At 40.0% G+C, this 26,606-nt stretch overlaps 1 protein-coding gene across 2 annotated transcripts in view; it reads left to right on the top strand.

The window, feature by feature from the left end:
* kcnd3 (potassium voltage-gated channel, Shal-related subfamily, member 3) overlaps positions 1 to 26,606 on the top strand; it is a 106,159-nt gene that overhangs the window by 2,663 nt on the left and 76,890 nt on the right. The window lies entirely within an intron of this gene.

Below are 26,606 nucleotides of genomic sequence, written 5' to 3'. Positions count from 1 at the left end.
ATTTAAAATGTGTGTCTGACTTTTTGGCCCAAAAACCAACGACAGCTTCGGAAGTCAGTGCCACCCTTTCCAAGATATCCTTTATAAACTTTACGCGTGATGATAAGTAATACAGAGAAAGAAAACTCAGTCGACTGTGCCCACTGTGTTTTAACTGATGATATTCTTCTGGGGGAAGAGAAGCCATCAAGATGTTCTCTCTCTGTAATGGCTGTGCCATTGCTCGCCCTTTATACGTCAGCGATAAAAGGGAGAGAGAGAGAGACGTAGAGAAAAGGGGAAAGTTGAAAGTAAGAAAGAAAACATTAAATAGGAAACAAAGAAACAGATGATAGCATTACTTCTCTCTCTAACTTGCCCTGTGGTTCACAGCAATGCACTTCTAGAATGAAGTGAAACATGTGGAGAGCCCTCCTCCTCCTTAACTCAGTCTTTGTGAGGGACTAGTTGCTGGCCTTGAAGTGTCTCTTCGTACAAAGGCTCTAATGCAGAATAACTGAATGCCCTCCATTTTAAGAGGCAAGCTGGCAATTCGGTTATTTGCTTTTAGGTAATGGACAGAGATCATTATTTTATCTATTTATCTTTATTTTAAAAGGTATTTCCTTTTATTCACTGAATGCCTTATTAACCTGCATCCCCAGGCTGTTGTTATTGTATCCATTTACAAAGTCGTGAATTGGCTTTGATTGAGTTTTGCAAGATGAACGTGTGGAGCAGTTTGATGCATTGATTTGTTTTGTCTGGCAACATGTTTTTCTTCATTTTTATGTCATCATGTTTTTCCACCAGTCATTTTATGATAGTGAGAGGAACCGCACATACATCATTAATTTTACAGTGCTCACACACACACACACACACACACACACACACACACACACACACACACACACACACACACACACACACACACACACACACACACACACACACACACACACACAGTTATGTGATGCGGCACTATTAGGCCTAATGTGTTTTATGAGTGTCCCCTGTTGTGGATGTGTGAGTCAGACTGAGAGGCTGACAAATTGCAGCATCCTGCTAAATGTCAGAGTCATGGTGGCCATAAATGGCTCTGAGCTCATTGCTGTGACACACTTGGCAGCATGTCATTGTGCCCTGCCATTCACAACCTGCCCAGAAGATCTGGTGTTGTGCAGATATTTGCTTGTGGATCGCTTGTTTGCTCTACGGACAGACAGGTGGCCATTGAACTGTGGAAAATACAATGGCATTCGCTGCTTTGTCCTTTGTTAATTTTCTGGACATGCAGCGGCTTGTGTTGCTCTCCATACTATCCCATACTCGCGCATGGTCTCCTGTTGCTTTTACAGTAGGTTTGGAGTGTGTGGGTGTGTCTGCCTGTTTGTGTGTTAAGAGGGGGGTAGTTGTTGAGCTTGGCCTCATCAATAAAGCAGGGGCCAGAAGTGGGTGTCAGAGTGACTAATGATGTGGCCCACTGCATCTGCTGACTAATGTAAACCTGCCTGACATTCTGGTCTCTGCTCACCGTTTATGTCATAAACACACACACACACACACACACACACACACACACACACACACACACACACACACACACACACACACACACACACACACACACACACACACACACACACACACACACACACACACACACACGCACACACAGAAAGAATAACCACACACACAGAAAGAATAACCACACACACATAGACAATATCTGTGTTTATGTATTTGGTCATGTACAAACACACAAAGGCAAATATTGGTGAGAATTTTCTTTGCATGCATGTTTTAGGACTATGTGGTTTTCCAAGGGTCATCCAGTTCATGATATACTGGTTATGGAATGATTCACAAACATTATCTTTGGTTGAAGTTGTTCTATCCTCCTACACTTTCTGGCAGTGCAATCTGTGGAAAAGTATCCATGCAGCATTTTATACTCATCTAACTAAAGATGAAAACTGGTTCCCAAAGACAATGTTTTCCTTGACTTCTGGTCTTCTTGTGTAAGTGCCTTGGGGCTTGTAGTCTTGCTCTTGAGTATCTTCGTCTTTGTTCTCCTCTCGGAGATACTCGTATCATCTGCATTCTCATGTTTAATTTACTGCTAACACTTGAGCTTTAGCCCCCATGTGCCTGCTGTCCTCTGAGAAAAATTGTGTTTGTCTGTGCTCCGACTTTTGTGATTGTGTACGCAAGTTAGATTGTGTTTACATCGGTGTTATGACAATGCAACAAGGGTGCCCCACCTGTGACACTCGTGCATGGAGGCTTGCCCGCTGTGGCTTTTTGGGTGCTTTGTTTATCTCACAATAATCCGGCCTCAATCAGAATCCCAACAATGGGCAATAAAATACCAGTTGAATGCTGGATCTTTTTTTTTTGGAAGTACAGCTCTCCTCTTTCTTCCCAGAAATGGAAGTTTCTGTAATGGTAGGAGGAGAAGGGAAATGGAGAAAGAGCTAAAAAGAAAGGGACAAAACTAGGAAAAGAGAAAAGACACAATCAGGCATCTATTTGCATCCAACGTTTTAATTATATCAAAAGCAGACTGTAGCAAGACAAAATTACAGGGGGGGGGGGGGGTTTTTATGTATGGAATATCTTTGATACAAACAACATAAGAGAATAAAATACTCAAACGTGGACCCAAGAGGCTGCACCACTCCTCATGACCAGCTGGACAAAAATAGGTTTAACCACCCAAGTGAGTTAGCAAGCCACCAACTGCTATCCTTAGAGCCCTGCGCTCACTCTATACCAGGGCTAAAAAGCTTATCCTGCAAAAAAAATCCTGCAAATGAGGCGAGCAGACAGGCACACAGTGGTGCGGCTTTAGCTAAATCAGAGATATTTAGGCAGTAGGACCTGTGAGGGATTTTGTTCTCTAGGTTGTTAAGCAAATTGATTTTGACCTTTGGGTGATAAAAACTGGAGCATTTTCCATACAAGGTTGAACCTGTATTATAAACTGGAGGAGGCAGAGAGAGTGCGTGTGTGTTTGTGAAAGACACACAGCAGCTGCTAAACATCAGCGCATCATTATTGGTCCATCTAGACTTCCTGTAGTTCGCTTCTTTATTCACACTGTGAAAGAGACAAAACAAGAATGGAAGAACACTTGCCTAGATTGTTGTAGTATGATTCCACTACAGCAGTTGACATTAATGTCTGACAAGACATTTGATCTTTTGTATTAATTCTATTCACTCATGATGATCTGTTTACGAAGATATCATTTGAATCACAGCAAGTCTAAAATGTTATCACAGTTGAACCACTGAAACTACCTGCAAATGTTCACTACACTATCTTAAGATAATTTTGAAGTATTCAACAGTTGTGTCTTTTTGTTGTATTGACTCTAGCAACTAAGTTGCGTGTATATTGTTTGGAATTACCTCACTGTTGTTTTTTTTTACATTGACATTATGCTCATTAAAATGCTACTTCAGTCAAGAGTGAGATACTCCTACCTGTGTCTTATCAAACTTTTTCACTGAGCACCACATGTGAAAATCTCATTTTCCCCACGTAGATAATAATATCTGCATTATCTTATTAATAGAAGGAAATAGATTGCAAGTTTTTGTCTATTTATGTCTTAAAAAAAAGCCTCTTTACTGATTTTTTTAAGTAGTATTTTATCTAATGACGTATGAAAATCTGCCATTGAGATGATGTTTTTAATATTTGGAGTTTACCTTGAATATCTCTCTGTGCCGTTAGCCAGTAAAAATTGGGGTTCTCGGTGTCGTAGAAGTCACAACCCATAAACACTATTGCAATCAGCCAGCTGGTGAGACGCCATGGGGCCTCGATGGCAGAGGTAGCCAAGCTAGCATGAGTGCGACAGCAAGCTATTATACATAATATGTACAGGATATTGCTATTGGCTTGGGGATTTAATATTGCGCTGTTAGATTTTAGACGACTAACGTGCTGCCAGATCTCTGAATAGCTGCTCGCATCATTGCGTGTACTTCTGGTGTTATGACCCTTGATGACTGTTTCTCCAGAGAGTCCTTCAGCTTATGATTGTAAGCTCTTTCTAGTCCATTATTGTGTATTGGAAAAGCTTCTGCTTGTTTAAAAAGAGGAAACATTCAACATTTACACAATATAATGATGATAAAATGTCTCTTTTATTTTTCTAGTTTTTTTTAGAGCCTCACTGCTTAAGCACTTAAGACTTTATTCGATCATTTGCATTTGTTGTCTTGTAATGAATTCACAAGGCAACAGTTTGATAAATTGAACAGTGTGTATTTGTTTGAACAAAAGCAACCACCAAAAATACACAGTTTCAGTTTGCTATTCAAAATGGTCTATTTTGCATAACAGAAAGTGTCAGCTGTTCTCTATGCATCTCGTCATCTTTTAGGACTCATTAAGCTTTTCCAACTGATAAAGTATAGATAAGAGCTGGAGTGTTTGGTTGTGTTGTAGTCATTAGCATAGCTATGCCCGCGCGTGATTAATATCCTTATCAAAGACCAGCTCCTTTTGATCACTGCGCCTCGAGGATCAATGCTCTGCTCTCAGTCTCCCAGACAACCGCACACGGCCTCTCATGTACATTATTGTTAGCTGTGGTGCACGGGGTTCATGTGCATGGAGTAGGTGTATGTGGAGGTGGGGGACTCTCCAGACTTTTGTTCACCTGTGCCAAAGAATATAAGTGTGTAGCCTTCTTCGTGTGCATGTTCAATTTATGCATGTTTCCAGCTGTCACGAGTCATTGTCACCGAGCTCTGATTTATGGAGCATTTATTTTGAAGCCAACCGCTTGTGCAAAATGATGATCAATGCAGATGAGCGAGTATTGATTTGGGCAGTAGAGAGAAATCTGGCAGCCATTGTTAGTGCTACTAATTCGAATGGGTGACGAGAGTATGACTGAAAGACAGCGCCTGAATGTGATGTCACTGAGCCTTCATCTTGGATTTATGTGAGCAGTTGAGGAAGTAATTTGTCCATGGTGATTTCGGTCCACATTTGTTTGTAACCTTTTCCTTTTAAGGTCAAAATTAGTGGTGAGCTGATCTGCACTGCAAAGACCTGTTTGGAGTTTGCATAATGACAGGCGATCATTGGTGCAAGACACGTATGCACCACAGGGGTTTGGAGTGTGAATGATTTATGCTTCTGTATTGTGGCTATATGGAAGAAATGTGGGATGAGAGCATTCAATTGTCTGGTTGTTTAGAGTCCTTGTACACAGGGCTGTCATGATCATCACATTTCAGTGAACAATGAATTGCCAAATAATTGCGATTAATGATTTAATGGTCTATTTCTTTTCATTTTATGCCACTATTACAGTGTAAGCCCAATTATAGTTTATTAATACACCCTATGAAGAAGAAGAGCCATTTATTGGCATTGAACATTTAAATATATATGTAACAATTTCTGTTTGCCCTTCATGCTTTGTAAACAAACACAGGGCAAATAGGACACAATTAACTTTATTATGCAAAGTTTATTACTGAAATATATAAAGAAATTGCTTAAAATGACTGGTTGTAATAATGAAGATAGATTATGTACTGTGGCGGTGCCAATTCTACACTCATGTGCCTTTTAAATAAAAGAAGAAGAAGGCGGTGGAACGAGATAACGTCAGTGACGAAAAGCTGACATTTCTGTTAGCATCATTCATCTTATTTCATATAGATGAATGGAAACAATTTCCATGATTATTCAAAACACTTTGGACAGCTCAGATAATTGCAATGTGGCGATTATGTAATAATTGTTACTGGCCTATTTGTACAGAAATATATGTTGAAAAGCAAGCACTCTCCTTTATATGTCTAGTCAGAACCCCCCAGTGCATACACCCAGCCAAATCAAAGTTTTTTTTTGCTCTCTGTGTCTTTGACTTCTTAATTATGTCAAAATGCATTATTCATTATAATAGTAAGTGATTATCATCGGTTTTCAGGGGATTTATTCATGGTGTGATATATGGGGATATTTAAGGCAACGTTTACATTTACAGTTGCGGTGTTTGGCAGGCACGTTTATCTAAAGCAACTTACTTAATCCAGACAACACCATCAGTTCAAGTAAAGTATGGCTGCAACCGACGATTATTTTCATTATCAAGTACTTTTCTCTATTAATCAATTTGCTTTTTGGTCTTTAAAATGTCACAAATTTGTAAAAGCCCACTGTGCAGCCTAAAATGTCTTGTTTTGTCCCAACCAACAGCCCACAACCCAAAAATATTACGTTTATTATCACCGACTGCTAAAGGAACTAGTAAATAAAAATGTTGCGTTTTTTTTTTCCGGTTATAAAAAGACTCTATGATTAAACGATTATCTCAATCGATGGTGATTAATTTTTTTGTGCTCATCTAATTTAGTAATCAACTTGCAACTTGTTGCAGCTCTGAAGTTAAGCCAGACTTTTACAGCAATCAGGTAGTAGCAGTATTCCATAGACAGTCGAAAAATGCCTGCTGTACTAATCATCTCAAACTCATTTGAATGCCATGTTTAAATGGCATGACATCCACTCAGGCTTCTTTATGGTTGAATGATTTCCCTTCTGTAGAAAATGTATGATAATACATTTTGAACTGCTTGTTAGTGTACATTAGCGACCCACACGGCAGCTAAAACTACTATTATCACTGTGGGTAAAACAAAGCATTGAGCAGGTAATTGCCACGAGCACTCAATTTACACCCGGCATTAACATTCAGTCTCTGTCTGGATATCCTTCATGGATGAGGAAGAAGAACAAATATTAGGTGTAAATGCAAAGGCCTGTGGATCATCATGTAAATATTCATAGAAAGATCACATGTTAATTACATGAAGAGCAAGTCCAAGTATCAGACTGCCTGTTTTAGCTCATTTTCTTTACTCAGACTGTTTCTTTACAGTACGTATCACTGAGTCGGATGTATAGTTCGGAGACTATTAATAGATAGAGCACAGTACCCATAATGGACAAAAGGTGATGGGGTCACGTGTTGGCAATATTCTCCAGAGTGGTCTGCAGGTTTTTCATACATTTTTGTTTCTCTTCCATTTCCTTTTTTTTTTTTTGCCAAAGCATACAGGCAATAAAACTATGGTAGAATAGGCATTTGACTGTAATCCAGCCAAGTCTGCCAACTTTAAATAACACTCAAGAGACTGGAAAGGCTTTGTAACTTAATTTTAATGCATCACAGATTGTCATGAATTATCGATTAATTACCTTTTCATAGCAATGATGACAGTGGTGGGTGGAATTCAACATTCCAACATAACATAGATTTAAATTTATAATAATTAGCGGACTTTAAGGAATTCAAAAAAATTCTGATTCCTTGGAAAAATTAAATCCACATTTATGTGTATCGTCTTTGATTTTTTTCATGTTGACGAGTGAAAATAAAAAAATATAAAAAGAAAAGAAAACTGTATTTAAAAGCCCTAAATTACATCTCCTGTCACCTTTGGCCTTAAAATGATTTCTATACAACGCTGACCTCCATTTCAACTCACTGATATTGAAATAATTCATTATCCTGGTCTCACACACACACACACACACACACACACACACACACACACACACACACACACACACACACACACACACACACACACACACACACACACACACACACACACACACACACACACACAACCATGTATCAAAAAAGTAAATCTGAACTTTGACCTCGACCCACCAGCTGTTATTCTCCCTCAGTTTTTCTCTCCTCCTTTTTCCTTTCTATCTCTGCCTGCCCTCCAGAGTAAACGCACATGAAGAGACATTGTGGTATAAGCGGCTGCCTCTCACCCAGCCCTCTCGCCCTTTTTCCTCATTTCAGTGCTGCTAAAGAAAAAGCAACAGAAACAATGTCAGAAAATAGAAATGTCAGTCCATTTTCGTCCCCGTTACCTTAGTCCTCCCCTCCTCAACCCCTCTCGGGTGTAGCTCTTGGGACACCATCATCGGACAATCTGTGTGTTTTCTCCAGGATTGCATTTGTTGCAGGCATTCAATGCTTCCAGTTGGTGAATCTATCAACTGATTTACCCAGTTTATTTTAATTGTAGCGCTGCTTACGATACCTGGAAAGGACAACATTTAAGATATTACTTGATATTACAATAACCAGATATCCACACAGAATCTTGAATCGCCAGCTCAAAACACAACTGAGGCTGTGAGGTGATGGATGGTAAAGAAAGTCTAACAATGTAGAACTAGTGTGAAGATTTTTTTTTTTTTGCCCCACTGGTGGTATTGATCGAGGAATATTGTTCTACTCTAGTTTTCCTCTTCCATCCTTCTAATCACTTTGTTTTCTAGTATGTTGTCATCACCATTACATCCCAACATGGCTACATGACTGTTGACCTGTGTTCTTGTTTTTCTTCAAAGGCCTCTGTCTCGTTTTCAATCCCGGTCTCTACTTTATTTTCCTCGTTTTCTCCTGAACTGATATGTATCGGTTGGGCAGTTTGTATGTGTTGTTTGCATGTCTGCATTAAAATAACATTTACAGTGTTTTGGCGGGTTTGTGTTCTACTGTGTGAAGGTGAATGTTTACATGTTGAGCATGTTCTCTTCTGCAACTCGGTGGACCTTGCTAGAGTTATGTGCTTCCACTTTTAGTTTTACATTCATGGCTGCTGGATTGTGACTATACTGTGCTTGTTATATAGGCAGAAAAATCAAAAGTAATTTTCCAGGTCTGTGGTTTTTAAGTACACAGCAATAACTGCGTTTTCATGTTTCTGCTCAGGCTACTGAATGTAACGTACAACCGCCTCAATTACTGACAGGGACACTGTGTCCACTGTGACGCACCATAGAACAGGGGAACTGTGTGTTTAACCCTGTGGGATGTTTTCATTCGCTATTGATAATTTCATTCGACATCACTGCAGTATACATATTTAAAATGCAAATAAAAAATATCAATCACTTGCTTGTTCCTTGCAAACAGAAGTAGTAAAAGGAAAAGGAAATATCCTGCAGGGTTAAATTTAGCATCTGTGTTTCAATAAATAACAGATAGCACAGTGTGAAATGGGTAAGTAACATTTATGGGGCTGATTGCCATTGACTGCTCTAGAGACCAAGCCCCTTTTAGTGTGACAACAATAGCAACTGTTCAAAATGACGTAAGCCCAAAGCCTTGAGTCAAATTCAGAAAAAATGTCCCCAGCATCAGCTGTTTAAATCCTGAGTATGCTTATATACATGATTAATACTGCAATATATCTGTATAAATGATTAAAAAAAAATAGACTCTTGATTGAAGACAGGGGCTTTAGCATACTATTTCATACAATATAACATACAATATGTTCTCTGTTTCATGATGTGACTGATGTGTGAAAACAAGACTAAGAGACTACAGCCATGCTAGTTGCTATATGAGTACTTGAGCCAAATGCTAATCTCAGCATGTTGACATGCGATAAGCACAAAACACAAGGCACTGCTGAGGTTAATGAGAATGTCATGAAATAGAGCAATGCAAAAGTTGAGTAAATTTAACTTGACAATGATGTGTGAGATGAAAATTTGTAGATCACAACCCTCTTTCATATTATACTCTGGAGGTCTTGAATGTGCAAAATTTCACGTCAATCCATCCAGCAGGTGTTGAGAAATTTTAGTGTACATGGGCTGAAATGCTGAGCTGACCAACTGATTGTTAAACCTACATTTTCATTACCATACTGCTAGCAAGATTGATACTGGTCTTGTTTTGTTTAGTGGCAATAACTGGACTGATATAGTGCAGGCAGCTCACAAAGATGTTGTATCGATGGGCCTCCATACCCTCTTATGTCAATTTTTTTCAGCAGCTGAAATTTTATCCCAGAACCTCAAATGAAATCTCTACACGATCAATAAAGTCCTTATGAAAAATAAATAGGACCAGACCAATCATGTCAAAAAGAAGGAACAAATTAGTTAGAGCAGTCAGTATCTGCTGTTTATATTTTGTGTTTGAGGTCACATTAAGTCAAAACTGCTCTCCAGTCTTCTTCCTAAATCTGAAACGATTCCTCTCAGCTCTGTTAGATCCTCACTCACACTCTCCTGGCTCGATGTTGATATGTATTTCATCCTCTTTTCATGCAGAGACCTGGATGGTTGCCCATTTTTGAAAAGTGGTATCGCATGCCAAGCCTTTCAAACTTTTGCAAAGAGGCATTTACCTGGCCACCTGTCAGTCGGAGGGTGTGTGTCTGTGTGTGTGTGTGGGGGGGGGGGGGGCAGAGGTTTGCTGTGGCCAATGTGACTGTGAAGGGTAATTTACAGGTACGGTCTTTCAGTAAAGTATTTCAAGCATGTGCTTTGTTTTGCAACCCCCTTTTTCGTCATTGACGTGCCATGCATGCAAATGCCGCCCTGACATCGGACAGTGTGTCCTGATGAACTTAATCGTGACTAACTTGGCAAAAGTGATTGGAGTGATGTTCAAGGTGTTGAGGCAAGACAACTATGTCAGACGTGTGCATATTTCATTATATAACCCCCCCGTCCCTGTCCCTGTCTCTCTTTCACTGTCTGTCACAGCTGATTGCCTTCAGCTATGGTCCTTCCAAGCCTACTACACTTGTGCCCACTCCAATTCAATTACCAGCAGGCTCTCAGCGAGGAGCCTGAAAATGAGTTGGTGATTATCAGTTTCCAGGGTGTTTAGCAGCATCCTGGACTGCTGATGGCTGCAGCCAAGTCCCGAAACCATTCTAAATCACTTCCTTGCAACATTTGGACTTTTGTTTGTGATGCACAGTAATAGGGACAGACTTGTCAGTGCAAATTCATGTTTTGGATGTGATGGATTTGGTTTAGACCAAAATAACTGCTGTAAGTATTGCCATTTGTAGTTTACGGACCCAAGAGGCTAAAATGCAATCACTTTGGGACTCCCTTCACCGTTCATCTTGCTAAATACCTGACGAAATAACGACATACCTACTTGCCTCAGCTGTACTTTGCTTTTAGTGCTAATTGATAAAGGTTAGCATGGTAGGACAGTAAACTAAGATGATGAGCATAGTGAACATTGCACCTGCATAACATCAGGTCAGCAAACAAGATGATTATACACCAGAGTCCGCTGCACTAATTACAAAACTAACAGTTGAACGTGGTTGCATTGTGAATTTGTATTTGTATTTTCTTTTATTAAATAAATGATGAGCCTTAAAGTGCGTGTACCAGTCAAAGTGGTATAAATTCTAACTCCTCCTTGGTTTGACTTCACCACATTGCATAAAACAAGGCTGATTTTAGAGGATGATTACACCATCACTTAGTAATGCATTGTCGTTTTATTGGAGTGGCCCTTGATTTAGTTGGCTGTGAGCAAACACCCGAATGTAAACAATTATGGATTAGACAGTATTGTGTCTACTGGGCAGACACGCTCATTACTGAGTGGATAATGGGGGCTGAAGAGAATGTGAGTGATAGTTCTCCATATATGTAGGCCAAGTTATAGAAATAAATCGCCTCTCATTTCCCTGTAGAGAATGTGATAAACGTGGTCTGAATGACTCCGTATAATCTGCCCAGATTCGGAGCCAGGTTTTTGAACAGGTAGACATCATTGTTCCAATTTTTTTTTGTGCCCTCACTTTTGCACTGACATACATGCATTTGCTCTCACTCACACACAGTCGGTCTGCTAGTGTCTATGTCTTTCTGGGCGTACTGTAATTCATAAACTGTGTTCTGTGCTGATTATCCAGGGCGACAAAAGCAATTGTCCTGCTACACTAAATCTGTGGGGATTAATGCTTGTCTCTGGAGCTGTTCCCTCTGCTTTAGTGCATATGTGTCTATGTGCGTGTGGGTTGTCTTCTCCTGTTGTCTCCCCTCCACCCTGTCAGGCTGCACTGAGGAGGATCTTACCGTATTTCTAGTCGTGGCATTTGATTTGGTGCAGTTTATTAAAAAGAAAAAGTGTACTCCTCAGTAAATGGTTGAACGTTGTATTTGACTTCTCTGCTGTGTAATGCCGTTCTCATGACAGCACGCGGAAGCAGGACGTGTCCTTCACAAAGCTAGGAATCAACTTCTTTTTTTTCTCATCCAGATGTCTTTGGGGGATTACCCATGCTGAGGGATTAATCCTGCCATGTGCCATCTGACAGCACCAAGCACTGCGAAGAGCATAAAAGTCAAGTCATGGACTAACACCATTAATAGATAGCAGTAAGCCTTTTTCCCTTCAAAGGTTGACTGGTGGCAATATTAATTCAATTTCCAAACCCCTCTCGTAAGTAACCCGTCTTCTACCTCTGTGCTCTGTGAGGAGCAAGGCCATGGTCCACTGCGCACAATAAGAAGTCTCCGGAAAGGATTTTCACGAGCCTCATTTCACAAGAGACAGTCTGCATTATGTTTTAATCTTATTAGGATTGAATTAACACCACATCAATGACCTGCTCAAAACAAAGCGCTTTGAAGTCCATCCAGGTTTTTAGTTGATACGTAAAACAGATTTAGAAGCACTTCTCAAGGAAAGAGAATCATGCCAGCCATCAGTTTACTGTGGGTTACAAATCATGCTGAATGCACCATAAGGAAATCACTTTATAGCTGCTAAGGGGAGATGCCTGTAACCTTGGTATTGAATGCAAGAACAATGCACTTCAATCTTATACGAGGGACAATTGAACAGGTGCAGTGTGAGCAAAGGGATTTTGTTTCTCTACAGAGGTTTGCTGGATAGGACAGAACCTCAATGTCCAGATTCAGTGTGTAATATACAAGAGGTTTATCCTGGAAGTAGGATGCTGTTAAATCCACACAGTGTAGGCCATTTGAGTGTGAGGAAAAGGTTCATGACATTCAGTCTCGGATCAAAAGTAATTTCTATGTATGAAATGCTTATTTGGTAAAGGCTACATGATGTCACAGCATAACATAAATCAACTGACGTGTCATTGAAAATACAATCGGCAAAAGTGTCTATTAAGAAACCCAAAACCTAATTTCACCTTTTTTTTTTTTTAGTTTGGGTATTTTTTAAAGATAATTTGTTTTACCTTAAATCCTGTTTGTTTGGATGTCATCTGTGAAGATAAATGACTTAAATTTTGCTGGGAAACAGTAAAAATCTCAATTGCATGTGTAATCTTAAAATCCTATCTTGCTTTATCGAGCAGCTCTCTTATCTGTCTCTTCTCTTCTGCTCTTTATAACACATTGCATCTCAAACACTTTTACTCACCCCACTGCTCCTTTTCTCTCCACCTACAAAGTGATATTAATGCTGTGAAAACAAATTGTAAAAGTTCTTCAGAGTTTGTTCTTTTGGAGTAAGTGGAATATTTGCTCATCCAGTTTCGTACTGCAGTGCTCAGCAGTCCATGAGAAGCTTGCATATACTCTCACTACTTAGTTTCTGTCTCTCTCCTCTGATTTTGAACGCGCGCACACACAATGACTTTGAACCTGCATTGCTGCAGTACACACGCATCCACTCAAACCAAGCTTTATAACAATTAATTTGTCAGAGTTTGTGCTCGTTGCTCAATAGCCCTAGGCATGTGCAGACGCACAGCGGGAGAATCTCATCTCCTCAGCATCTTTGAGAGGTGAATGAAAAAATTATCTGCTATTCATTATTAATATTACAAAAGCAAGGAATGAGAAGGAGAGGGATGAAGCTTAGGGACAAATAAAGCACATGGGTTTGATATTTCACTCTATAAAATGTACAACACACAAATACATAGGAACAACTGGTGTGCAACCTAATCGTGTTTCACAGAAGGTTGTCACAATCCAGAGAGTATCCTTGTTAATGAGTGCAAAAACACTCAGCACTTCAATGAAGTTAATGTAGAAATTTCCCTCTGCTGATCTCGTAGGATAAACATGAATTATATGTCTATATAAAGGGTTTCAACACTAAAAAACAGTAGGGAAAGGAAACAAAATAGTGTAGTGTAACTTTAAACTTCTCAGATTTATGGCAGCTTGTGAGTTACTGCAGTCCGATTTATTATTCTGTGGGTCAGTGCAGGAAGAATTTAACATCTAAAACACTGAATTTAATCGGTCGCTGATGAACTGGGACAAGATGATAACTGGACACTGCTGAGGGGGACTACTATGACAAACATGGGTCCCTCTGATAATGGAAATATTCTAACTACAGCTGCAAGCGAGTCATTCAGAACGATAGTATACAGCAGGTCCAAATTTGGTAAGGGTCTACAATTTATCGAATAAATTGATTAATCAACATTATGACTGTTGTTTTACTCATGTCGATATGTTTGATAAATATATTATTTCACTTGAGCAGTCAGACACACACACACACACACACACACACACACACACACACACACACACACACACACACACACACACACACACACACACACACACACACACACACATAGACACTCTCGAGCTGCCTTAACTTGCTTACATATTCCACAACGAATCAGAGTTAAGCTTATTAGCAAACAACCAATGATCGTCAGCATATGGTGGCAATCCTTGTATATGTCCACAGTCCACACCTACACTGATGTGGTTGATATACAGCCTAATAGTCAACAGTTTAAACCATGAAAAGATTGGGAGATCTGTATTTGCCGCTTCCATTCATGCCTCTTGCTTATTTCTTCCTTGTGGTACTGCAAAAAAAATATTCTCTGCAGCCCAAAAAGTAGTTTCCTCCTTAGACCACCAACATAAGAGACATCTGTAAACCGTTGACAGGACTCCTCAAATTTGATTTCCTAAATTAACAAGATATGTCATGTTATTTTTTTAATTCAGAAAACTCTGAACAGGAGTCTGACTTGAAACATATTTTGTCACACAGACCATAAACTAAACTAAATTATTGCTATAACCGCAAAACAAAAGAATGTTTGCCAAAAGCAAAGTAATAAATAAATTAAAACTGTAAGCAGTGATATGCAGGCCCTTGCAGCTTTGCGTCGGGGAGCCGGCGGTCGGGGCCGCCGGCTCCCCGACGTGCAGCATGTGAGGGTCGGCTGCTTGCAGTTTTATATTTTTTTTCTAGATCTTGTTCCTTATTCTTAAAAAAGAGGCTTTTTTTGGCGGCTTTAACATCTTCAAAAACTCATGAAAGTTGGTGCCTGACGCAAGTTTCATGAGGTTTGGAGCTTAAACATCAACTTCCTGTGTCACGGCGAAATATCAAACTTAGCTGCATGTGTGTTACCTCGGCGGGTAAACCGTGAACCTCGTGTGTTACCTCGGCGGGTAAACCATGAACCTCGTGTATTACCTCGGCGGGTAAACCGTGCATTTTTGACTTTGAAAATGACGACCATTTTTTGAACATGTCAACCATGACATTTGGGTCACTTTTTGCCCGCCATGCCACGGGCACACCGATCGCCGAAAACAAATTATTTTGATAACTTTTAATTCCAAACATGTTCAGAGTGCACAGACTAAATTTCAAGTCGGTCTGACCAAAATCTGAAGGAGTTTGTAAAAGTAAAATGTGCGAATCGCCAAAAATGACAACTAAATTCAAAATGGCAGACTTCCTGTTGAGTTGACGTAATGGTGCAATGTAACTTTTTTGTACGTCTTGGTGTGATACACACGTCTACCGAATTTCATGCATGTAGGTAAATGGAGCCGCCGGTGCATCTGTTTAGGGGGCGCTAGCGAGCCATTTGGCCACGCCCACTCGCGACTCCACTAAAATACCAAATTTTTCGCCGGGAGAGACGCGTGTACCAACTTTCATGAGTTTTTGAATATGATAAAGCCTCCAAAAATGCAGTTGTTTACAGAGAATCATAATAATCGCTTGAATAACAATAGGGCTTTCGTACCATTGGTGTTCGGGCCCTAATAAGTAAATGTTACTTTGGATTGTCTTTTATTTATTCCTTGCAAAAAATTAAAAAAAGATGTCATATGCATGTGTATTTTTTTTTTTTTTTTTTTAATGTCTAAAATAATCACTACGGTGGTACCAGCAGTCAACTTTACTCCACTTTATCTTGATGTGCCTGAACTGGCTGCCTAAGTCTTCTCCACAGCACCAGAGAATGAAAGAGGGTAACACTGGCTGCTATAAAATCATAACACTATAGATATCTATAAATAATTCAAATTGGAAAGATGAGCATAAACACAAAGTATTTCCATGTACTGCAGTTTTCTTCGGATGACATAGCTTCTTAAATATGTATTTGCTGCTCAGCTGTATTATTTGTCACAAACTAAAAATGCTCTGAAACTGCAGTTAGTAAATTCTTTTTGGCAACGAACTCAGTTGAAATAGAAAACAACACGCTGCTTTTCAATTTCTGCTTTGCTCAACACAAAAATCCCTAAGGGTCCTTTCACTTCACAACATTAAAAAAAATATATATAGTTCACTTTCCCTTTATTTGCAGTTAATAAAACATTTTGTCTCCCTCTTCCATAACTGACAATTTGCATGCTAAGTGAGTTGACTGCATGACTAAAACACCATCTCTGCCCTGGGGGGATTTATCTATGCAATCCAGGTTCCCATCCACTCGCATCACCAATGTGCCTAATCAGTGTTGGATGGTGATGATAGGGCCAGCCTAATGGGTGGATATAGATCAGGCCTCGGTGATGGATGTCGTGGTCAAGTGATCAGGACCATAATGAATGTTCCCAGGCCAGGTGGACCAGTTTGGCATCAGGTGGCTGTAAGTGAAACAACAGCTTTCCAATATCTCCCCTTAACTGGGCACGCTCCCCCTCTGCATCTCTGTGAGCGCCAGCCTATTCTCGCAAAATTTGACAAACTGCATGTATGCATGAGCCGAACACTCAAAAAATAAACTGTCAAGAGAAAAGAACAATTTAAAGGTTCCAGAAGTGTGGAGACATTGTTTTTGTGTTGGTGGTGCTCGAGGTGTACCGTAGGGGAGGTGTGACTTTTAAACAGATGCAGATGAGGCCTGGGCTGCTACCAGGAGGTTGGATTGTCAATTGCATTTTAACTTTCTCTTCTTTATTACGTGTTTCACTTCCATTGTATTTCCAGTTAGCTTGAGCAAAGATGTGAAATTGTGTCTTGTTTCTTTACATTAGTGTATATCATTAAGGAATCTGACCAATGGGTTGTTATGTTTTCACAAAGAGAGAAAAAGACAAGACACAAAGAGTGTTGAGAAACAAGTAGTTGCTACCATGAGGTTGAAGACTGCTGTCCATTGGTCATCACATCAAGAGAGAGATACTGAAGCGGAGAGACGAGAGATGGTCAGGGAGCAAACTAAAGTTTTTAAGGAACACTGGGCAGTGATATAAAACTGTGTGTGGGTGTGTGGGTGTGTGTGTGTGTGTGTGTGTGTGTGTGTGTGTGTGTGTGTGTGTGTGTGTGTGTGTGTGTGTGTGTGTGTGTGTGTGTGTGTGTGTGTGTGTGTGTGTGTGTGTGTGTGTGTTTTTCTTTCCCTGTAGAGCAGCTCTTAGTCGTAAACCTGGCCTGGATTCTGGTCTCCAGCCATGAGGTCATTGATGTGTGTTTTATAAAGAAGGCATGCAGGGAAAGGTAACAGATTTGAGCCAGGCCCCATGGACAAGCAGAGTGATACCAAGAACTGGCCAAATGTTTTTTAGAAATTCACAGATGGCTGCTATTGTGTACATAAAGTATGTGCCTGCGTTTGCATGTATATAGAGATTTACGTTTGTGTGTGTGTGTGCGTGTGTGTGCGTGTGCGTGTGTGTGTATACAGAGATAAAGGGAGATAAGAAGACTTTAAGTGGCTAAATAGACTCTGCAGCTTCTACAGACATTTTGGTTGTTTCAAGACTGCGGAAAAAAACAGCTTCAGACTCCACAGTGTGCAGAGGCGTGTTGGCCTAAGTAGTCAAATTGTTTGCCTGCCATCACAGGCTATCAAATAGTCTGTGTTTGTCCTAAAATATCAGATGATGTTTGTGTTGCCTCATAGAAAAGCCTCTTCTTCCTTGTTTTATTGCATTTGTTTACATCTTACTCATAAGATGTAATATGAAGAGAGCCTGTAAATCCTCTGTTTCCCTCACCTGTGTTTGTTGTTCCTTGACTGCAGCCATTATGTTTGTCTATCATGGTTTGGTTACTGCTATTTTTAGATTCCCTGGTCATAATTGCTGCCTAATCTTCATGTGTCCCCTGTGGATGTAGAGACTGCATAGATGGACAAAACAAGACTGCTGTGATTATATTAGAAATCCCCGCTACTCAGCCAGATTCCAAAAAGACCTGAGGGTGTTGACATAATCAGCACAATAACCAATATTCATTCGTGTACTGAGGATTCACGCCTAAAATATATATTGTCGTTTTTAGCCACACTGGTAGCGTGGGATGGCAATGTTGGTCTGCCAATTGGTTGGTCCACCACTTTGACCCAGAGTGAAATACCTCTACAGCTTTTTAATGGATGGCTGTGGAATTTGGTAACTTGAATAATCCCCCATCGTTTTCCTCTAGAGCCATCATTGGGTCAAAATCTCAGTCTGTCCTATGTTTGGTTATATATAAATGCATGCAAAGCTCATCACATCCACATCTCCACCTGCTCTTTATGTTAACTAACACGATGTACATAGTAAATAGTATAACTGCTAAACATGAGCTTATCAGCATTGTCATTGTGAGCACGTTAGGATTTAGCTCAAAGCATTACTGTGTAGGGATGAGCATTTTCAATATGAACTAATATTCAAATAGATGCACATACACACACAAAGAGGGAGAACCCCATTCTTGCTGAGGGCCTAGTTTTCACTGCGCGTCTAATGTCATACTTATTTGTGGTGACAAAGCTAGCTATTGATTGTTGATCTGTGGATGGAGCGTCTGTTGCACTCAGAACTTTTTAACGGTTGTAGTAGTCTTTGCATGTTTCTGCTGTTTGTACAGCGGCATATAATCTAACAGTGTTTTTATTTTGCGGTTGGTAACCAGCTTTGAGATGTATTAGTGACACCTTCTAGCGGTAGTGCTGCATTACTAATGTAGAATACATTTCTAAATTTTTTTTGAAATTATTTCTACGATTTAATGATTATTTGGAAAATCATGACCCATCCCTATACTCTCCCATATCTATTAGCATGGCTGTAGGTTGTTGGTTTTGTTATTTGATGTGACTGCTTTGAATATTAAAATTACAATGATAGATTAGTTACAATGCAGACCGTCTTGTCTGAATAATTCTGTCCCTGCCAGCCACGCTCCGTTTCCGTTGTTTATGCATGACCCCCTCTGGAGAATGAATCAGAAAGATGGAGACAGAGAGGGACAAGAGACAGTCTCCATTGGAGACAGATGCAATTATGATTAGACCAAAGTCAGAGGACATTGCAATTCATCAGGCCGTTTATGAGAGGATCACCAGATAAATGCTTTAGTAAGTGGAAGCCAGTCACAGCACGGGGTGATTGATGTGATAGCCATATAATCCAATAAGTGCTTGTGGCCCCTGCATGGCAGCATTACAAACAAAGATGTATCACACAACGGGAAGCCACATTCAAAATTGTGTGGCAATTTGGCCACAGTAGATCTGACTCTACCCCTGAGCCTATTATATTTATTGTGTTTAGCATGGTGTTTGAGAAATTGTCTGGATCGGTTACTGTTAGAATGTTTCTTGCTCCACAATCGTGATTTATTGATTGATGTCACTTAATCCATCACTGATGTGCTTGCGTATGTGTAGCTCTGCGTCTTTTTCTTCCAAAGCCCCATCATTTTGGGATTAACAAGTGATTGAATGGCTTTATGGATATAATCCTGATTTGATTTCATCATGATATGATTTTTTTCCTGCTGTTTCCATAGTGCACTCAATTTAATTTCAGTGCATTCGATTTACTTGGTTTTATAGAGGCTTTTAGCACCTTTGCCTTCTGGGAGGGAAAGAAAATATTGTGGTCAACAGTTATCTTCAGTCACTCATTGGAAAAATGGACGGTAATTATATTAGTTACAGTGGCTTTATCTGTGCAGGAAGGAAATTTAATGATACCGCACAAAGTTAGGATTTCATGGTTGTCGTTTAAATGTGAAAATACAAGAATCAGTGTTTCAATATCTGCCAATGTCTCTCATTCTCTGTGGTTTGAACACCTATTGGCATATATCTCACATGCGGGCTAAAAATAGAAACCATCCACAGTCCCAACAGCCCCTCCCTCTCCGCCACCTTCTCTCCTTCCTATTATCTCTCCTTTCTCGACACATCCCTCTCCTTCTGTCTCCTCACCCCCTTCGCATTCATATAACACAACTCTCATACACCACGCTGCGGAATTTATATATATTGTGTGTATTCTTGCAGGCACTGTCACAGGCATACTAGTTGAAAACCACATGCAAAGATGAGGCGTTAACGCTTTTTTTAGGTGTCATATTTTTAAAGATGTCGTCTGCTGCTCGGCTGTTTGTGTTTCCTTGGTAACCCTAGGCTGTTAAATGAAAATTATGTGTCGAGTATATAATTATAACACATGCACACATTCAGAGCTGCAGCAGCAGAGATTCCCACCTAAGAGGATCAGCGGTGGAGTGTTAAGATCCGTCATCTCCATTTTCACTGTATTCTAATCCCAAATTTTCTCCAAAAAAAGTATCCATCTGTTTATTAATCACTGTCTACGTGTTTCTGCTTTCACTCACTCTCCCCTTCTATCTCTTGTAAGCACAGGTGTATGTGTTTAATTACTTAGGTGACCTGAAACATTTGTGTTACAAGAGTATGTTTCAGTCTTTTTATTCCCCCTTCTCTTTTCTGTCGAAAAGCAAACACAAGTCAGTCAAACTATTCCTTAGTCTGCACAGTGCGTGTTCTTAATACACAGTGACTCACTTTGTGTGCACCCCTGTTTACATCAGACACCTGTTGTAGCTCTAATTGTGCAGTGTGACTGTTTATCACAATCAGATTGTCATCCACATGGCTGTATATGACTGAGCCTTTGTGAAACACAGGCAGGAACCATCTGTTACCTTGAATAGCTCCTGGCTTTTACAAAGCCTGTTTGCCAGCTTTTGGTTGAGGTATGGGTTGGTGTATGTGTGAAACAAATTGGACATCTAGTCTTTAGTCCATTAGTTCTTAGCTTCCAATTCCTTTTTTTTTTTTTTTTTTTTTGTATCTTTGTCTTGTGGCTCCTCTCCTCTCTGTCTTTATAAAGAAGTGTATGCGTTTGTTTATGTGTGAATGCCTCCCCACAGGCTCCTCGCTGCTGATGATTGCACTGGCTATTTCCCTCTGAGGCTCTCCCGGATGACAAATTCACACATCCGTTATCAGCCTCTTCTTTTCCACAAAATCAATAGTGCCTCCTCAGTTTCCCTGCATATATGGGAGGGTGCTGCTGCACGCACTGTTGTGGATACCCACAACAAGGCACATACATGGGAAATCTTAAAATGAGATTGTTTAACATGAGCTAAACACCAGCCACTGTAGCCACAAGTCACAGATACTAATGGTAAATGTTAAAGTGTAGCACAACAAACACTCATAGTTCAGAACAGCCATGATGTCAGCAAATGGACTCAGTAAGTTATACAATAGATTATATCTGAGATTTTTAACATGTACAACATGAACTACTGGTCACATAACCCCGAGTAAAATATGTAAACCCCTCTATGCATTTTATTAGATATGCATTTATGCTTTTATTTGTAATGAGAGCAATGTGCCAGGTCTTCTTTGAAACCTTACATAGTTTAATGGCTAGCAGCCACAAAGGTGGCGGTACCGTGTCCCTAGGGTTAGGTATTGTTCAAACCTTTTCAATGCCACTACGATACAAATCTTAATTTTATATGCAGGTTACTGGGGGACAGTGTAACCCAAGTTGTTTTCTGTAGTTACAATGAACAGATGTCCCCCTAAATGCCTTACATTCAAGTTATTGCTAGACGCTTCAATTTACTGATTTTCCCTCAATGCCTCAAATGCTGTCGGTAACTCAGATAGTTATGTGGCCAAATAATATTTCAAAAAGAGTCAAATAAGCTGGAAATGTCGTACCAAATGACACCGCATTTTTGATTGTATCAAGGCAATTTGGTCAAGGCCATACAAGTATCAAAGTTTGGTGCCCAGTCCTTTCTGCCCCTGCAGCCTGGAGTCTGCTATGTAATCGTTACCACATCTAACTGAAACACCAGTAAAGGGACAGATGAGTTTAAATCTCGGCATTCTTTTTTTTTGACGATTTGGAGTAATGGAGGGAGATTAGAACGGAGAGCAGGAGGGAAATCATTACGTCATGAGGAAGGGTTATGTGCACATGAAAGATGCACGGGCTGTTGACGGAGTGTCATTGTTGCTGAAAGCAGCAGACAGGCACGGAGATACCTCCGACAGTCCTATAAAGAACCAATGGCAGCAAGAAACACTCATCTATCATCGCTCCGTCTCTGATTCTTACTGTACTGCCACCATCTATTATTCATCAGCACAGAGGACCGAGAGCGACAGACATGATGAGTGCACTGCTGGTGAAAGAAGGTAGCCAGTTGTGTACAATAATGCACACACTCCAAAAATGACCTTAAGAGAAGAATATAAAGAACAATATGTATACACATTAATGGCACAATATCTGTCTCATATAAACACGCTGGATGTGTATACTATTTATTTCTTCTTTGCAATGATTAATAGAACAAAGCACCAGTGAAAGGGAAACGGTTAAGATTAATATGGCCCATTAAAGATGAGTCTAATTAAACTCAAACCATTTGGTGAAGTTGGTCCTCTTCATGACTTTCCACAGAAGAAAAAGTGCAACTGTGTGTTTATATTTAGTGTTTGCACTGTTGTTTGTGCAGGTGTGATGGTGCATACTGGTTTTCTTACTAATAAAACCAGCCCCTTCTTCTTTTGGCTTTGTCACCCAAGTCTCTCGGCAGGAATCATTAATTTCACACCAATGATATTGAGGAAGACAGGGATAATGTTCCAAAGCTGACTTGCTCAGTGTGAGCATTAACGTCACGACATGGAACCGAAGAGTGATTACTATTAATATTTACTAATTTTCCAGTGTGTATGGTAACTTAAAGCCACAGTTTGCCGCTGTGAAAAGCAATTACCCTCTGACTTGATGGTTGAAAAAGAATCTTAAAATGTTCGAAAATAATAATTTCCTATAACTTGGAAAAATCGTGGTGTATTATGTGTGTACTTCCAGGTCAGGGGGGGACAATTTTGTAACAGCAGTAGGTGGCTCAATAGAGAAAAAGACTGATTATAAGAGCTCTTTAACTGTGCCCACACAATTCTGCCACCAACGCTGCTGCGACCACATTACATATTTTTTAGAGCATGCAGCGAACGGGTGCTTCATACTCCATTTCTTCCTCTCTTCCCCTTTGCATCTACCACATGTCCTCTCAAATCACCTGTGCTCGTACTACCCTTTTTTTCCCCACCGCCCGTTCATTCACTCTGGTTTCACAGCGCATTGAGACCAGCACTGTTAATTTATCTTCCTCCTCTTTTTACACCATCTCTTTCCCTCACTTCCCTGTCCTCACATTCTGCCATCACTCCTCTTTTCAAAGGGCGCCTGTGTTATTTACCAAAAATGTGATACAAAGGCCTCTCTGTTTGGAAAGGGGTGGAAGAAAAGGCAAGGAGCAGGATGAAGAAGGGGCAGACAGGATTAGACAAGACTGTATAATGACCTAGAGACAGGCTGTGTAATCAGTCGTCTGTCTCTCACCTTCACTGGTGCTCTAGGTATCTTACAGGGTCACAAGAAAAGTGTTTGATTGGTACAAGGTTGTCCAGGCGCAGTCATTTGGAGGGCCAGCATTAGCAAAGGAGTGGCTGCTGGCAACCTGCTGACAGAATCTTCCAGATTGATGGGGGCGGATTTTCACCCCCTTGACCCCTTTCCATGAGCCCTTGTCCTGATGAAGCGAGTAGGAGGCGGAAAGAGCTATTTTTGGTGTCTGGATTGTCTTCGGTTTTGAAAAGACACAAAAAGGTGATAAGTGGAAAAGAGAAGCGTAAAGGCAGTGGAATGGGGCTGCAAATAAGGATTACTTTCATAATTGATTTATTTTTTGATTACTTTCTGCATTTATTGATTAGCTGTTTGGTGTCAGAAAATAGTTAAAAAAATTAAAAAAAAAAAAAAGTCAACCAGGGTTCCCCAGATCCTAAGGTGCAGCCTGAAACGTCTTGTTATGTCACGACCAAAATATATACAATGTATTATCATTCAGCCTCTCTGAAGGGTAGACCAATCAATGACCAGTGGGGATGGCTTAGTGTGTTTGTTTCAAAATGTAGCGGTGATGGTGGTAGAGCTAAATGAAAAAATACGAACAGTTGTAGCTATGCTCGTAAATATCAGGGAATTAAAACCAGAGTCGAGTCTTCAATGTTGATTTACCTACATGGTGTTGCACTCCGATTAAAAAGGGGGTGTCTGTTGTTTACAATTTGGTGAGTTTTGGTGCATAACACGTCATATGGTGGTCAAAGCAGATTGGTTACCTAAATACTCAATATTTAATATCATATTTAAAACTAAATAGTTTCAAATTTTAGAAAACTCGAGGTCTACACCCATTAGGATGTAACAAACAAGGAAACAATCCCCAATTCAGTATGGTCAGATTCTATCTGGGTCTGATAATACAAGGCTATTACAAATTTGACATGTTTTTTGACCTGGCATATGAAAGACATTTTTCCACCTCACTACATTAAAGAGCGACAACCAGAGAACACAAATTGTGTGCAGTGTTGTTGTTTAACAAACCAGTCCAGAACAGGCATGTGCATTTGACTCAGTGAATTACTCATGAGCTCTGTTGCTGCCTCTTACTCATAAGTAGCAGACAGCTATATATTGGACGTTAGAGCATTATAGCACTGTTTCTCTCTCTTCCCTCTCTTGGCTGCATGATTCTTGAACATGAAAGATGCAGAGTGTCGTAGGTGGGAGAGTTGTGTAAGTGAGGAGGCGCAGAAAGAGATGGTAGGTCAAGTATCCCTGATTATGTAAAAAGACTCAGAGAGGGTTGGAAACACATGCTACTGTACCTTTGGAGATATTAGATTATGGGAAGATTACATTGAGTGGGATACTCCTGAAGTGCTGATTGAGTAACTGAGACTTGTAATTTGTATTACCTTCTTTTCATCTAAATTGCTCATTTTATCTCTGGCTATGTTGTTTCAAGTTTGCAACTTCATTTTTCCTTTTCAAATGTCTTCCCACACTCCACCTGAGTACACATGAGCTCAGACTCCTTTCCAAAGTTCCTGTGCCTTTACATAATTTATTTCCTCTTTAAGATGAATTCATGTGAATAATGATGGTATGGCTGAGCCTGGAGGTGGAGGCTGTCTGAACACCGGCATTGACTGCAGCCCCTCGGGGACCATAAGATGGACATACAGACAAGCTGTCTCACACATATACAGACATACACTGCAGTTCATCACCCTCTGTCTTTTAAATTGTATATCTGACACCTGCATTCATTACTCAGGTTCGCTATTTTTTTTTATCACATACCAATCATCTCTTCTAGAGATTCAGGCTATCATTCAACCAAAAAAAGAATAAATAAGTTTAAACTTGAGCCCGTCAGAGAAAACTATAGTTAGGAGGGGGTGTGGTTGGCTCGCTGAACATCTGATGTGGCCATCAGGATGACGCGCCCAGCATGAAGGCAGTTAGATGTGAGGATCTCTGGTGAGGTTAGGTATTTAAAAGTTGTGATTTAACATGGCCCAATACTGACATTTTGGGGCCGATACTGATTTTAGAAAGTCAGAAAATTCTGATATTGATATATCAACTGGGCATGTAATAATTAGAAATAACTATAATTAGAAATAAGACATAGAGTATCTGCGATAGGTCAATATCAAGCAATAAAATCTATAGACTGATAAATCTGTCGGGCTCTAGTTTGACCTGATTCAATCAAATGCTCCATATTCTCTTGAAGAACAGGTAGAGACATTATAGATTTACTGGTCATTGCAAATAGATTTCAATCTTAGCCCAAAATAGGATTAGCAAAATATATTATTTACAGTAAACATGTGTTTGTTTCTTCGATAGTCCCTTAATTCTCTGCATTTAGTTGAAATCTGCAGTGAGCCTGTGATAGTTTTTCAGCACATACAGGTGTGAATTTATAGATGTGTTTTCTAAAAGGGGTCAGTATCGTTTTTGTTCTCTTGATATTGGCCCACACCTACTCTACTGTATGTCCCTAAGATTGAGAGAGATGTGTAACTGCCACTTCTCATGACTATTTCCACATCTCTTTATTCATTGCTCCCCTGTTGTGTTCTGCCCTGCTAAAGGCACAGATATGGAGTGCAAAGGAAATGGAATTACCACACTAAAATCAGTGCTTTTATTTTCCTCCCACACCAATGAACACCAGACATCTGATGTGAGTGGGGAATTAGCCTATATAACGGAAATGGGATCTATATTCACAATAGATGGCTGTGTGTGTGCGTTAAGTGTTTTTGTTGCTTGTGCGTTTATGTGGGCATGAGTCTTAGTCAGACTCTGAGTGGGAAGCTGCAGGTGTTTGTGTGTATGTGTTAATAGGGGGCGGT

Source organism: Brachyistius frenatus, unplaced genomic scaffold (genome assembly GCF_029030835.1).
Source record: "Brachyistius frenatus isolate BFR_SWC_R1_liver_20210118 unplaced genomic scaffold, ASM2903083v1 Contig_6, whole genome shotgun sequence".
NCBI classification, from domain to species: Eukaryota; Metazoa; Chordata; class Actinopteri; family Embiotocidae; genus Brachyistius; species Brachyistius frenatus.
This window is presented reverse-complemented; position numbering and strand designations above follow the sequence as displayed.